Raw genomic sequence first — 17031 nt, 5'->3', positions numbered from 1 at the left:
AGGCAAACATGTGGTGAAGGACAATATGGCCTATCTAAGGCATGAGTTGACACCATTATACATTACATCACTTGCTCACCTGTGTCTGTCTACATTGTGAAATTCTGCAGACCCAGTGCTCTGTGGGTGAGTGAATTATGTACTGTTACTGCCTTGGTCTGGTCCCTTTGGATAACTGTTATAATGTCTGAGTCCAGATAACCTCAGCATTCCAAGGGTATGTGGGGACATTCTTACACCCCCCCCCCCACACACACACACAGGTTGGACAGAGATGGACAGTCAGAGTTTGAATTAAGAATTCGGAAAACTTGGATCAACTGACATTTGGTCAGAAGGTGTGGGAATTCGAGCCAATGTAGTTTTTTGAGAGCAGAACAGTGATGGGATTTATCGGGGCTGCTGGTGACAAATCTAGCAATTTTGTTATAAGTTTGGTCAAGTTTTGCCAGCAGGTTATATTTTAAATTGGAAAATAGAGGGGAGCCATAGAGGAGGGCGGGGAGGAGATAGGATTGGGCTAGCAGTAGTTTAGAGTTGGAGGTCAGGAATTTGCTGTTTCTATATAACATGCCCAGTTTTTGGTGTGTTTTCTTTATAGAATGAAGTATTTAGAGGTCTAGTTTGAGCTGGTCGTCAATGATGACACCTTGGAGTTTAGTGTGTAAATCTGGTGATATGATGGTGCCATTTAGTGAGGATACGAGAAAGGTGGATTTGTGATGGGCTAGAGCTTTAGGTAGGAATAGTAAGAGCTTAGTTTTAGACAGGTTCAGGATAAGTTGATTGTTGAGAGCCACTTCTCAACAGAGTGAAATGAAGACTGGGTGATATGGTGAAGGTTATTGATAGAGTCAGAAATGGATATCAGAGTAGAATCATCTGCATACTGTATGATCAATATTTATATCTGAAAAGCAATGACAGACTGCTTGTGAGCTGGGCCTTTTTGTTTCTCTGAAGATCTGAGGGGATATAATAGTATTCTGAGTGTTATTTCTTCTTTATGCTGCTTTGATTTTTCAGATCAAGTACACTTTCCAAGCATATACACACATACACAGACACGCATATATATGTATTGGATGTGTATTAGAATTTAACACACCTATGTACATATATGTGTACATGTATGAACATAGAAACATCAGTCAGTACAGGGACATGCTACACAGCACTTGAAGATATTTCAGAAATAACATGGTTTCATGATTCTTGCTGTAACTGAAGTACTGAATATTGCAGAGAAGATAAAATAATCAAATATGTGATCTTTAGAAAAGGGAAGAAGTAAATTATATAGAAATAATACAGGCAGAGTAATGTTCAGGTGGAGGAGTGAGTGGAAGGCAGGGGTTGAGCAATTTGTGTAATGCTGGAGTGAATAATTTGTTAGAAAGAAAGAAACGTAATGTGTAATACACGAATATGACAATGTTAATATGGTTTGATTTCTATAAATGCATGTGTGCACATCTTAAGTGATAATATAGTAAAAGTGCTTTAAAGAAACACTGTTTTAGGACCCCATGACCAGTCAAGGCACAGTTGGAATCTACTGTAAATAAGTATGTTTTATTTTACTAGGTTCTGCCTCCAAACCCGACATTCCCACTGGAATTACTGAGATTATCAAGGGGAAGGGTTGAACTTTGTATGGCCCATCGGTTTCCTAGTGCCACTGCTAGTGAGAGAAGGAAAAGATTTGTAAAGAAATTAAAAATTCTCTATAATTTTGTATTTCTTTTATACTTATCTCTTAAATTCAACTCGCCTACAATTGACATAGAATCTACAGGTGGACTACCTTCAAACTGATGGATCTTGCTCAGTTTAACTTGTTATTTGATACTCTGTGGAGTTATGCTTTTATTTTTGCTTTGTTCTTGTTTATTTTTGTATTGAGTCTTGTAAATATTGTATCTACTTTGTTGGAATTGTGTACTGGAGCTTCTCTCCCCGGGCCTCCACTGAAAATGGGCTCTGTTCAGCCCAGTGGACTTTCCCGGTAACCAAATGTCATTAAATAAATAAATAAATAAATAGTGATACCAGAAATGACATAGTAAGTATTACCGGATGCACAGTGATATTTAACTAAGCAGCAAAGTGATATATTTCTCCAGTGTCCCTATTAGTTGTGAATATGTTACTGCAGATATCCACATCTACTGCTGACATACCTTTTTGTAAAAATGTTGAATATATTCCATTTCCTAGGCATTTACGTGTTGCATTATGTGTGTTATTTTAACTGTAGTTTGAAATGTATACAACTGTTCTGTTTTAGCCATATCACCTAGGACATGGCTGAAAAGTGTCCTGTACCAGTTCAGTTACCCAAGCACACCATAAATAAACTACAAGATTTATTGTATCTCCTTATATGCTCAATGGATGAATTTTCAGTATTATCATTGTTTGAAATTTGTATTTTGATATGGCTTCTACTTTTCTTTCCTGGTAATCTGCTGCAATATAATGTATCATATATTCTGGTGAACTATATGAGAGGTTGGAGTTCATCTATATTTGGGGGCCTCCAAGCCTTTTTGTACAGTGTCTTGGACTGTAGGCAGGTCAAGTCTTGTACTTAGAATGGCAGCGTTATCAATATACTGGAGTATTATGATCTATCATCAGTGATTTGTCATATGCTTTATGCCTATTGTGAAAGTCAGTGTCCCAAGACTGAGTACTATGGTTGTTGTTGACTAGTTAAAGATGTGAAATATGGGTAACTGATTTTGTAATTCATATCCCATTTGGTCATGTTGCTAACCAGCTATGTAGGACTGTCAGTTTATTGTAGAGGTTTAAGGCTATGAGCTGCTAATGTATTATGTAACCCTAAGTTTGATTCCCTCTGTCTGAATGTGCTACTGTGTGGCTGTGAAGATGTCACTTTTGCAAACAGGGCTTCCAGGCTACTCTGGAAAAGGCAGTGTGCCTAGTACATTTACTCAGTTAAGGAATAAATTAAAAACAGATTCTTCATACTGTATGACTCTTGCCTTGGTATACTTTGCTTATTGATGGGAAACATTAACTCAGAAAGCAAATTCACTGGGCCTGTTCAACTGACATTCTACTACTAGTGCTCAGCCATGCCTGATATGTCCAGGAGCAGCCTTTCTATGTTATTTTGCTGTTTCTGTTAAGCAACTCATACCTCTCAACTGTCCAGATTTTTGCAGAATGTCCAGAGTTTGGTCTTATATGTTTGGTCCGTTCCTCATAACATTTGAAGTTTTCTGTTAAATCACTACAGATTGAAGTCATTAAATAATGACAGACATTTGGGTTTCAGATATCATATCCTTCAGAAAATACATGATAATGAAAATCCTGGTATTCTAGCAACGTTATGTTGAAAAGAGCAATATTTAAAATCTGTCCCTGTTTTTGGTCCTTTGTCCCTGTTATTTGTGTTTCTGTCCAGATTTCCTGTGCCAAGAGTTTGAGAGGTATGTTAACATTATAGAATGATTTAGCAATCCAACAAATTTAAACAGTAGTGTATCATATTGCCATGCAAAAGCTGAGGTTACTGTGACCATATTAAAGTTTAGTTTACATTGGGAATTAAGGAGAAACTGATCAAACCCAAGCCTGGGGGAAATGTTTCATTTGGTGCTTGTGCATACTTGGAAACTACCGAAGGGCCAGATCTCAGGGGGGAAATGTTTCATTTGGTGCTTGTGCATTCTTGGAAACTTCCGAAGGGCCAGATCTCAGGGGGGAAATGTTTCATGTTGGTGCTTGAGCATTCTTGGAAACTACCGAAGGGCCAGATCTCAGGGGGGAAATGTTTCATTTGGTGCTTGTGCATTCTTGGAAACTTCCGAAGGGCCAGATCTCAGGGGAAATGTTTCGTTTTGGTGCATACTTACAAACATACTGCTGAAGGTATTAGTGGGGGTCTGGGGAAAATGTTTCATTTTGGAGCTTGACTGCTTGTGCATACTTGAAACTAGTGAAAGAAATTAAGCTTTTAGCTTTTTGCTATAGGTCTGTTTCTCATACAGTTGTAATTTTCTGGCACATCTGGCAGTGGCAGATCGTTGAGGACTGAAGTCAGAAAAATAATGTCAGGCAACAGACATTACTTTTGAATTTCAGATTTCATCCTTCAGAAAATTCATGCTGTACTATGCAAAATCTGTTATTCTGTCCACAGTCGAAGTTTAGAAGAGCAGTATTTGTAACTTGTCTAGATTTCTTGCTCTAATAGAGTGAGAGGTATGGCCATAATATCTGCAGTCATATAACTAAATAATTAATTATGTGGAGCTGTATCTGTGCTTTCTGGCTTCTGCTGATTTTAATTTCAGTTTATACATTACTGACTTTTGATGCAATGCATAATTTTGTATCTCATATCTCACAGACTATCAAGGGATGCTGGATGGCGATTAATAGCATATCATAGACTAATGAAGAAGAAACTGCAATGTAATGTTAGCTTAAGTATATTTGTGTAAAATAATATTGAATTAGAATATTAAGTTATCAAAATAACTTTTTTTGCAAGTATAAAGTAAAAGATTTTAACCATGCAGTGAGCTTTGTAACTGAAATTGTTAGCAAGCTGATAGTAACTGTTTCATATTTTACCCATAGTATGTTTATGATGTGGTTGCTAATAATATATATTGCATCTGTGTTACAATACTGTGTAATGTCAGTTTGTGTATGTATTGTGCACTTTTACCCAGCATAGGGCTTGCTGTCCTAGAAGTATATATCTTTTTTTATTTTATTTTACATTTGTTGACTGGGCTAGTCTAACTGGATACATGTCTATTTTCAGTAGATGCCCGGGGAGATAAGCTCCAAACTATGCTAATATAACAGTAGTACAAGAAATGAAAAGACACAAAAGAAACATCTAAATAAAAACATTACAATACATTATTGCTGTAGGCTAACATTGTAGAAACAGTACGAAAAGAATCATGGGTACACAGTTTAGCAATACAGTAGATCTAGAAGCAAATATCCAGGTTAAGGGGTTGACCTTTGACATGGAGAAGAGTAGGAAAAGAAAGATAGATTAAAATTAATTATTAAGTTTGTTCAAAGCTGAAATACAGGTACCTGGTACTTGGAGCAGGGGTAATTCTCCAATTGTAAGTACTACAGGGTAGTTTGCGGACAAGAAAAGACTAGACAAAACAGAGCAAAAAAGAAGCTTAGTAATCTGACTAGGTTGTTGAAGGAGGGTGAAAAACAGTAATGCTATACAATTAGTTTTAATCTGGGTTAGTGCATGGGCATAGCCATTGTGTTTTAAGGAGTAAATTTAGTTGATTCTTGAAGAGTGGTAATGATGAAAGTAATCGTAGATTGCTGGGAAGCCTGTTCCAGATTTTCCCTACAGAGTTAGAGAAGAGGGAAGATGGTTACTAGTAATTTATTTGCTGAGCGAAGGGTATTAAGAGTTCTATAGGGGGAGATTAGGCTACTGAGAATAGAAGTATTATTGGGCTGATAAAGTATCTTATGGGTGATAGTAAGTTGTTGAAGTAGTAGCTGGTTTTGCAGTTCTAGCCATCCTAGCTGTTTGAGATTTAGACAATGGTGGGCTCTAAATGGTGAGCCAGTGGCAAATCTGGCAATGCTGTTATAGGAGGTTGCCAGTTTATTAAGGTTACTTTTGGAAAGATTGGTAGAAATGGGTAAGGCATAGAGAAGGGTAGAGATTAGGTGGGTATGGGCAATGGTGGTTCTGGCTTCAGGGGTGAGGAAAGATTTTATTTTGTAGAGAGAGAACCAAGTTTTCTGTTAACAGTTTTGATAGTCGTGTTAATATGCGAGTCAAAGTTAAGATGTTGATCAATTGTTATGCCTAATAGTTTGGTGGTTGGGTCTAGTGCAACGATAGTACCATTACTGGCCTTGACAGTGAGATCAATAGGAGAGGACTTTAGTGTTGGAGTAAAAAGCAATAATTTAGTTTTTTTGGCATTTAGTAGGGGTCAACGTTGTAGGAACCATTTTTCAACTGAGTTAAATACAGTTTGAGTAATGGTTTGAAGTTCAGCAGACGAGGGGGCAGTACACACTAGTGTAGAATCATCTGCATATTGAATGCAGGTGGCTTGAGGAATATTTAAATATAGATCGTTAATGAATATCGGGAAGAGGATAGGTCCCAGTATAGAGCCTTGTGGGACACCTAGTGTAATAGCAAGATGAGTGGAAAGGTTATTGTCCCAGAGGACAGCTTGCTGTCTATTTTCTAAATAGGATTTGAACCATTGTAGTGCCTGTGAGCTGAATGAGAGTGATTTTAGTATGTCTAGAAGTATTTCATGGTTCACCATATCAAAGGCTTTAGAAAGGTCAATAAAGAGTGCAGGCAGAGAGCTCATTATTGTTACAATGCAATCAGAGAAGGATAAGAGAGCAGTAGTAGTACTATGGAAAGGCCTAAAGCCATGCTGACAGTCTGATAGTAGGTTATTTTGGAGAAGGTGATCAAGTAGTTGTTGGTGGATGCATTTTTTCCATTACTTTGGAGAGTAGGGCTAATGGGCAAAAAGTTCAAAAGTTCTGTAGAGTTACCACCCTTATGAAGTGGGATTATGTGAGAGATTTTCCAGAGAGATGGGATGGAGCCTTCCGTAATGGTTCTATTAAGTATGGAAATCGGGTAGGACAGTACTTTTGCTGCAGTTTGCAGGTATTCAGCTGGTAGGGGATCAGCTGAGGGGGGTACATGGTTTAAGTTTGGTAAGTAAGGTAAAGATGAGGGATGTAGGAACTGGCTTTAAATGAAAGGTAGGGGGTGTACTAGTCAGGGGGGGTGGGAGGGTTGAGCTAACAGGAAGTAAGGAGTCAGCAAGATATTGTACAGTTTCTGTAAAGAAGGTATTGAGGGTGTCAGCAATCTCATTGGGAGAGTTTAAGGAGAGACCTGCAGGGGTTGGAGTCTTGGTGTGGCCTGGGTGTAAAAGTCTATTTATAGCTGACCAGAAAATTTGTGGTTTTTGTTGATGTTTGTGCTGAAGTTTAAAGTAGTAGTTCTTTTTATCAAGGAGTATTGATTTTTAGTGGCATTTCTTAAATGTTTATAGTTCTGGCAGTCAGTTAGGTTTTTAGTGTTTCTCCATTTTGACCAGATCTTATTTCTTACTAGGATTTTTTTGTCTAGTCTCTTTAGTGAGCCATGGAGCAGCTTTACTTCTAGTTCTTATAGATCTAGTAGGGGCATGGTATTCCAGGATTTGTAGGAATTTGGAGTTAAAATAGGATACTGCTTCCTCAAGGGGGAGTTGTTTTAAGGGAGACCAGTCACAGGCTTGTAGATCAGCTTGGAAGCTAACCGTATTAAAATCTTTTTTGTTCCGTGTACTTTTAAAGATGGTTTGGTTGGGAATGAAGGTTTTTTTGCCTGATTATATCAGTAAGGAAGTGATCACTTATATCGTCAGGAAGGGTATCTGCTTTACAAGAGAGGGGATGACTGTTTACTAGGATCCAGTCTCAGGTACGTTCTTTTCTACTAGGCTTATGGATTCTGGTTGGGGTGGTGATAATTTGTGAGAAGCCATAGAGATTTATATTGAGTGAAGGTATATAGTTAATAGTCCTAACATAAGGTGCTTTGTCTTGTGAAATGTACATTTGTTGGCAGATTGAGGACTGCAGTAAGTCAGTAAGCAAAGTAATGACAGATGCTTTTAGTGTCAGGCTCAGACTTCAGATGCTTCAGAAAATGTATTATACTGCAAAGCGTGCTATTGTACCAATTTCATAAAGGCAATATTTAATAAACTAAACTATCTCCTTGGTTTCTGGTCTCCACACGCACACCACCCCCTTTACATTTTTGGCTATATCACTAACTGCTGAGTGCTGATTGTTGTGCTAATAGATTGAAAGATTGTTGTCTGCACTTGTTTTTGTTCTTGAAAACAATTCACCAGCAGATACACAGTGCAGTACTTGTTAGAAAGCATTCACTGTATTATTTTATATGTGTAGTAGTAGACTAGTACAAGTTAATTTTATTTTTATATAAGAGAATTGTATGTTAGTTTTATACAAGTTAAGATGTAAATAATATAAATAAAACAGTTTTGTTCTGGTTTATATTTTGTGTTATTTAATGAAGAAGGCTGAAGTGCAGCCACAGTTAATTTTATTTTTATAAGCGAAAACTGTATTTTAGTTTTGCACAAGTTCAGGTATTAATATAAATAAAACACTATTGTTCTGCTTATTTTGTGTTTCATTATCATATTTTGGTTCTCTGTTCTTCAGTTTGTGTTTAAAAGCTGGTATCCCACAATTCCATTAGAGTGGGTGGGGTTGCATAATTATGTATGCAACTTTTTATGTTAATCAGCATACAGATTTGTACCTATTTTTCATGGGACTTTGTCCAGATTTTTGATGTTTCTAGATTGAGAGGTATGCATTATGTACATGTGTTATGTAGATATATGTGGAGAATCTTTTGTATCATTGTGGCTTATATATATATATATATATATATATATATATATATATATATATATATATATATATATATATATCTGTATGGGTCAGTTTCCTGCAACTAATTCACTGAAAGCTCACTTCATTGAAAACTCATTTCACTGAAACTCATTTCGTAGAAAGTTATATTTGCCCTTTTCCCCACTGTAGTGCGATCCTGGAGTTACTATATAAAGTAAGGGGGGGTGTGGTGGGTAGCCCCCCAAAATATTGTAAATGTTTTAAAGCATACAGATGGATACTTACAAGTGCAATGAATAACTCTTTCCAGAAGACAACATATAACCAAACTATGTGGGGGCTTCACCCCCCCACCCCCTCCAATGTGGGGAGCTGTGCCCCCCACACCCCTCCTTACTATATATACTAACTCCAGGATCGCACTACAATGGAGAAAAGGCCACATATAACTTTCAACTAAATGAGTTTCAGTGAAATGAGTTTTCAGTTATGTGAGCTTTCAGTGAATTGGTCCCAGTCATTTGAATTTCAATGAAATGAGTTTTCAACGAAATGAAGTAGACCCATATATGGATATATATATATATATATATATATATATATATATATATATATATATATATATATATATATATATATATATCAGTATCATATGTATTTGGAGTACATACTGATAGATGCAGTAATCTTTTGAGAGGGGGATAGGACATATATATATATATATATATATATATATATATATATATATATATATGTATATACATATATACACGTAGCTGTCTGCATGCTCAAACATATTTCCAGAAAGCAGGTCTTTGTGCTGGAGAAGCAACAGACCTGCACTGAAGTTAGCTAAGTGTGGGAGCATGCATAGTGGGGCTGTCAGTACAAACAAGCTGACTCCAGGCCAGAGCTACCTGTACTCCAGTCCTGGATTTTGTGTGCTGCAGACATTGATTTGCTGCACCTGTTTCCATAGTAAAGCACTTGCCTGAAAGTTTCTATGGCTGTTTTCTGTTCTTAATATGTGACTGGGGTACATAATGTAACACAATCCACAGGGTGACAGTTTGCATACCTGTCAGTGTAAATGTTTTTGCAGAATGCTCGGTAAGTCGCCCCATATGTCTGGTTTGTTCCGCATACATTTGTAATGTTTCAAGAAACCATTTGTATAAAGCAGTCACTGAATTGTGCTACGTTCTGACACATTTAAGTGATTGTCTTTAAATCCTGCAACTATTCTGATTTGCCGACAGCCTGCTGTTATAGTAGTCACCTTATAGGTTAATCAGAGCATGCGTAATGTCTGTCTGTAGTGTTGACCCTTTGTCCCCCCATTCTGTCTGACTTTGTCCAGCTTTCTTTCAGTTACAGATTGAGGTGCATGACTGTCTGTGGGAATACCACCCTACAACTACTCCACATGCATAAAATGTGGATGCAGCCAGATTCAAACCATCAACACTTTCGCACATGCTACTGTCTATAGCCCAGGGAGCCATACTGGCCACCAGACAGGGAGGTGTCATTCCTCACACAGTCAACAGCATACAGACAAACATTGGCACCCCTGAATTATGTGAGACATACAACATGTGGCCAGGTTGTATGTCACAGCTCTGGAATTGGCTGGTCTGCTGATATATCATTGCAGGTGTACTGTTACAGCAGTTGTATGGGAAGACTGATGTGTTGGGGGTGGGGGAGACCAGCCCGTTCTCTTCTGGCATAGACAATTGTGCGACTACTGTGTGACCCCACTGCTTGCCATCTCTCTTGCATAATGTAGTGGATTTTCCAGCCATGTGGCTTAGTGAATATTATGGAGCACATACTACTGGACAGAGTACCTGTTGTCCCAAGTGGCTGTTAGATCTCTCCTAGTAGCCCAGTAGCCCACTATATTCCATTGAATACATGTGGTAGATCCATACATATGCTAGCATATTGTAGTACCCCTTACAAGTGGTATATAGGTGAGTGAATTACCTTGCGAAGGCAGCTGTTGACAGACCTGTAGTTAGGAGCTGACTCTGTCAGATGCATGCAGTTACAACCAATACATGGTTAGGTACAGATTGTGTGGGCTGGCTGGCATCCTTTTTACTGTATGTATGTGAGTCAGAGTAAGGTGTCAAGTCCCAAGGGTCCTAGGTTGTCAGTGCATATGATATGCGTTGTCTCTTGGCCAAGGCCAGGGCATGCTGGTATGCCTATGTCTGCCTACAGGAACAGCTTCAGGGGTTTCCTCCTCCGAGTCCCTCTGTGGGTGTGGCTGTGGGGACCTAGACACTGGTGGGGGGCTGTCAATCCCTTCCCTTTGCTGATCCTGCTGCAGCTGTTTCCGCAGGATCATATTTTCTAGCATAGAACATACTGTGAATATCTGTGCACATGTGGCTGGAGAGTACTGCAAGGCTCTACCAGATATATCGAGGCAGTGGAACTGTGACTTTAGCAGCCCAAACACACAATCTATGATGTTCCTAGTTTGTGCATGTGCCTCATTAAGGTGTTCTTCTGTGGGTGTGTGTGCATTTATGATAGGTGTCATCATCCACAGTTTCAGTGTGTAGCCAGTATTCCACAGTAAATGGCCATGCGGGATGCCCCCTATCAAACATTTGGTACAGCTGTGATGCATGCCAGATATGGGAGTTGTGATAACTGCCAGGGCTATCAGCACACACATTCATGATAATGCCCTGGGCATTGCACACGATCTGGCAGTTGATGGAGTGATAACCCTTGCCATTGACATAGATGTACCCTCCTCACTGGGTGATACCTTGATGTGTACATGAGTGCAGTCTATGGCACCCAGTACCTCAGGGTTGTGTACTACACAGTAGAAGTGCTGCCTACAGCTGGACCTCACCTCAGAGGTGAGGGGAAAATAAATATGCTCATTGGCATGTGGTAGCATGGCATCCAGGAACTGGTGGAGTACTCAAGATGTAGATGCCTGCAAGACCCCCATCATGTCCCCAGTTGGTCTATGGAAAGTACCTGTAGCTAGTATCCTAAGAGCTACACATACCTTTGTTTCCACTGGGATGGGTTCTCCTCTGTTGATCCAGGTCTGCTTTGAGGGTGGCAGATCTCAGTGAGTTCTTGTAGTATGCCCCTGTCCACCATGTAGCATTCTACAATCTCCAGCTCACGTAGCACCTGGAAGGTTACCCAGGGCTTGAGCACTCTTCTCCTTCTCAGTCTAGGCCTATGGTCAGCAGCAGCAACACCAGCATTGAACTCAGCATCTAGCACATACAGATGTAACAGACCTGCATCAGCCCCTAGCATTTCTTCAGTTAAAACTCCCAAGTCTGTACTCAACTGGTGCAGAGTATGGGGGTGAAATTAGATTGTAGGGTGCAGTCAACCTTTATAGTGCTCTGCTGTAGGTGTGTGATTGGCTACCTGTGATGCATTCCACCTGCCAAGTACATCATTAAGGACTGTTAGTGGCCCTTGTTTATGTGAAACAGGGGTAATCAGTAATTAATATACCATTAGCTTTCTCAGCCAGTTTTTTGTTTTGGACAGCCTTTCTCTCTCAGCACTGTGGCGTGCCATGCAAACATGCACGCTGAAGGTAAACAATGCTGAGCAACACTGCACACACCCCCATGAAAGGTCACGTTCAGAGTGGAGGCATGCCATGCTTGCTTAAACATGATGAAACATTTGCCCCAAAGGTAAGCAAAGCTTAGCAGACACTGTACACACCCCCCTGCTGAGCTCAGCGGTGTGCCATACAAACATGCACCGCTGAGCTCCAGTGAGCTTACAGTTCCTCAGACACCCCCTGCCCCCTTTGATGCCAGTTACCTCTTCTCTGGACAGCAACACAGTTCTGTACCTATATGGATGGGATCTGCAGACACAGATCCCCATTTGTGCTGTTCAGTAACCCCAGCTCATTTGCAATGAGATCCGTACACACAACCTGGAAACTACATGGTTCTAGGCTCTGGCTCATTAGCAACAGCACCCTTCCAGCACTGTAGATACTCCACACAAAGTCCTATAATGCATTACTGTCACATTCTAATAAATTTCATTGTTACACTTTTTAATTTTTTTTTCATAACAGCATATTTGTGCACTGTGGTGTGCCATGCAAACATACCCAGATTATTAAAAAAAATAAAATTGTTTTACATTATTTTCCATACGGTTTTGACACATGGTAGACAGTTTCGCACATATCTGTGTCTATTATGCTATTTCTGCCAGTCTAACTGCACTTTTACAGCCCCTTTTGTTTGTTTAACATCCTGTACACAGAATTTGTCCATGTGCATTATGGACACTAACACAGGGTCTGCAGGACTGCCTATCTGCTTGTTGGATTGCTCTACCTCCCTCATTTGCATGGATACTTCCATGTTGGTGCACTCGTGCGCACCTGTCCCCTCTGTTTACTGGATCACACACCTGCTTACTTTCATGTAAGCAGTGTGCCGCGATGCCTACATGGAAATAAAAGTCCATGCAGGCTTTATTAAATTTCTCCCATGTTTGTATATTTGTAGTTGGATGGGAAAGGGAGCCTACATCACCACTAAGTTTGGTGGCTTGGCAATGCTCCACTGGGATTTGCAGCAAACACAGATGTATTGACTATTTCAGAGAGCACTTTAGGGGCGGATGATCCTATGTACTATATCCCCTGTAACATGTATGGTCTTCCTCTTCCTACAGCTGCACTATGGTACTCTACATCTGAATTGGGACTGTTAGTGGGCCCGCCACAGATACCCTTGTAGAAAATTCTTATATTAATATCTGAACTGTATCCACATCCTAAGGGATATCCCGGTGTATGAGTCAGTCTGTTGTTATGCTGTGCACCCCCCACCACCACACACACACACTGTTATGTCAGAAATCATATAACATTTGAGTATACTGTGCGGGTGGTCAAACTGTAGTTAGTATGCAAGATGCTTGTCATTATTGGAGTGTCTTTTTGGCAGTAGCAAGGAATTCTACTGGTAGTCTTTAGGGTTTCAAAGAACAGACACAAAGCATTTAAGAACACTTTTACCCATCAACACTTGAGGTAGAGGCAGTGTGTGTGTGCTTGTGAAGTCCAAAGACAGGCAAAACACATGATCTGCTTCAGATACCTCTGTGTTCTTGCATGGAGTTTTTGCAGGGTAAAGTGACCCAATGCCAAGTGGCAAAGCAATACTCAGAAACATATCATACTGTGTGCTACCATATGGATAGCAAATGTACAAGTGGCTTGTGATGCATCATGGGTGATATAATATGGGTCACCTACACACTGAGCATCTGTTGCTGAGGTATGGGTATAGAGTGTGAGGCATGTCATCAGGTTATACATATGGGTATACAGGGCAAGACGCCACAAGCTCATACATATACTTTTTTATAGTACAGTCAGTGATGCCTGATGCTGAAATACATCACAAATGGAAATTCTCCAGGCCAGGGAATGACATCCTGTTTCAGGTTCTCCATCAATGTGGTCAGCAGATGCTCTGGAGTGAGAGACTGACTGGGTCTTTCATGAGCACCTACTTGGGACCTTTTAAAGAAGATCACAGCCATCAGTGATCAAAATAGAATACATGAACAAATCTGGAGAATGGTTATAAACATGATTGGGTTATGTGTGTTGCAAGGACTCCCCCCACCCACCAGGATATTTTATGTTCATTTTACTTATTTATGTATCCTTTGTTGACCAGGTTAGTCCCAACTAAACTAGGAGCCTGTTTTCAGTGGAGACCCAAGGTTGTATTTATGCTACCAGGGAAATTTGGCAAGGGAATCAGAAAACTTCACCTATTCTTTTCACTAGGTGTGGGATTTTTTTTATATCCATCTTGACTACTACCAACTCAAGCAGATGGGGCCTCAGTTTAACATCTCATTTGAAGAATAGCACACTTAGGAATGCAGTACCTCCATTATGCTGCACTATGGTGTTAGCAAACAATCTACCTGATTGTGGGAATAAAGCGTACTGACTTTTTCACCAAAGGTGAGTGTGCTACCTGTTTTATCACTGAAACTGATAATGGGATGAAGACCAAGGGCTGTGATCCACCAACAAAGTCATCCTTAACAGACACAAAGGAGTCATTGGCATCTCTGTCTAGAGGTTGAAATAGTTTCATTCTCCACAGTGGATTACTGGGCTTGGATGCTGAACTGCATGTAGTATTTCAAATACCTTTTGGCTATGCCCAGGTGGATATGTTGGAACATGTGGAATTATCTATACTACCTTTTTGACTCAGGGCCATACAACTACCAAGCACATCCTTTTTGTTGTTACAGTAACATCAAGACTACATCCATACTGTCAGTTTGCTCAGGGTATGCTAACTGTGGATTTTCTGTACCACTCTGCTATAGAGATTTTACCTATACTGGGTCTTGGGTGTTGGTGAATGATGAAGTCATAGATTTGAATATAATTATGTATCTTCACAGGTGCTGTTTTGTTAGGTTCCTTCACCGTGGATATATACATGGCTGATGTCAGAATACTGTTTGGATCTGATGATGATGACAGCCAAATCTCAGCACATTCAGGAAATACACTGAGAGTGGTAGACACAGATAATGTGATGGCCATATTCCCCACTTCCTTAAATGGGTACAGCCCCCAAGGTCATGTAGCCCACCTCTCAGTCCTAGGATGCTGCAGTAGGACAGGATGTGTCCAACATATTCAGCACAGGGAACACCCCTGTCTCCAGCAGCACAGTCATCCTTGTTTGCTGCCAGTTCTATTGAGCATAAGGAGGATAATAGGGGTCAGCGTACAAGTAGCTGGCCATGCCATTGATACTGGCCTTAATCTGAGTGCCTCTTTGGTGACAACTCAGCATTTGATTTGTGCAAAGCTGTCATACAGGGACTGGCAGATACCAATGCAGCTGTAACTTATTTGGTTAGGGTTGTACTGGGTATTTGTAATGACTTGTGGGTGGTACTGGACCATTTATGCAGCATAATGGAAATTTGGCATAGGGAGTCTGTTGCAAATTTTACTGTGCAACTATCCAACATGACCACTGCTGTTCTCATGGCTAGTCCACCTCCACCTCTAATAGGTAAACCCATCTTGGGAGGGGGGGATGCAGACTCTAGGCCCATAGCCCTACTATCTCTATGCAAATAGTCACGGCTAACGGCACTGTGGGATGATATGAACACACTCAAGGATGGGGTCTTTGTGCTCGGCCCACTCATAGCAATTCATCCTGTTCCTGCTTATGGATCATTCCATCCTGTGCACATTCTCTGGATCATGCTTGTGACAATCCCTGGTAAAACAAACTCCCATTGCTAAGGGCATGCATGGTCAACACATAGACCTCCTGCACATCCAGTGTTAGAGTTTATGTGGTCTTTAACTGGTTGCAGTGCCTGGAGTTAGAACTTGCAATCACTTATACACAAAGTACACACTGGTGAAACCAGAAGAGTGTGTGTGTGTGTGTGTGTGTGTGTGTGTGTGTGTGTGTGTGTGTGTGTGTGTGTGTGTGTGTGTAGTGCTGTTTTTGCATGTTTGACTAGTATTATTTTGGACCTGTACATTTATAACTCTAAAACTTGTCAGTTTGTCTGTCTTTTTATGCCAGATAGGTTTTCCTTCTCACCAGGAAACAAATACCACTTTGTGGTATAGTTCTCATGTTTATTCTTCTTTTGAGTCTTTTTTTATTTTGCCTAACTAGTTAAGATTGGTCTGTCTTAGACTTTTCAGCCACAACTTGGCCACAGGAGCAAGCATACACACACACGTATATGTAAGTGTCTGCGTATATACATATATATATATATATATATATATATATATATATATATATATATATATATATCTATATAAATATAATCATATACAATATGAACAGATGATATCCCTGAGCATGGGTTAGCATTCTACTAAGAAACTGTAGACAGCATAGAAATAGCATCTATATCATGTAATCAAAGCTTCAAAGCATCACATCTGATATGGTTGAGACCATATCATCTATGTTTTGAAACTTCAAATATGTAAAAAAAAAAAATAAACAAAAAAATAACTTACCTAAACATTTCAAGCAGGGGAGCAAGCTGCACCCCCCCACACACCCCCGCTACTTAAATATACCAACTCCGAGATCGCACTACAGTGCAGTAAAGGGAAATCTTCCCTTACGGAGATTTTTGTTAAAACGTTCGATGTTTCAAAACTTCGATGATATGGTGCCAACCATATCAGCTTCAAAGTTTTGAAACTTCGATGAACCAATATAGACCCTAGTAATACAAAGTCTGTTTCATGCAATATTTAAAAACAGTGTTTGAAGTGTAGAGATACTGGTACCTGAAATTGTGCTAAGTACATACATGCAGGACCTGACGGAAATTAAACATAAACCACCAAGTGTCAGATCTCATACAGATCATATACAGCCGAAACATTGTGTACTCTCCAAGTAGACAGAGGTAATCTTTGAGAAAACTATACTACGATGAGGCAGGCAGCTTTTGGGGAATATTAAAACCAAGCTGTCATATGTA

The sequence above is a fragment of the Protopterus annectens genome, chromosome 3.part1 (assembly GCF_019279795.1).
Source record: "Protopterus annectens isolate FY-2018-M chromosome 3.part1, PAN1.0, whole genome shotgun sequence".
Classification (NCBI taxonomy): domain Eukaryota; kingdom Metazoa; phylum Chordata; order Ceratodontiformes; family Protopteridae; genus Protopterus; species Protopterus annectens.
Note: the sequence above shows the minus strand (reverse complement) of the source record.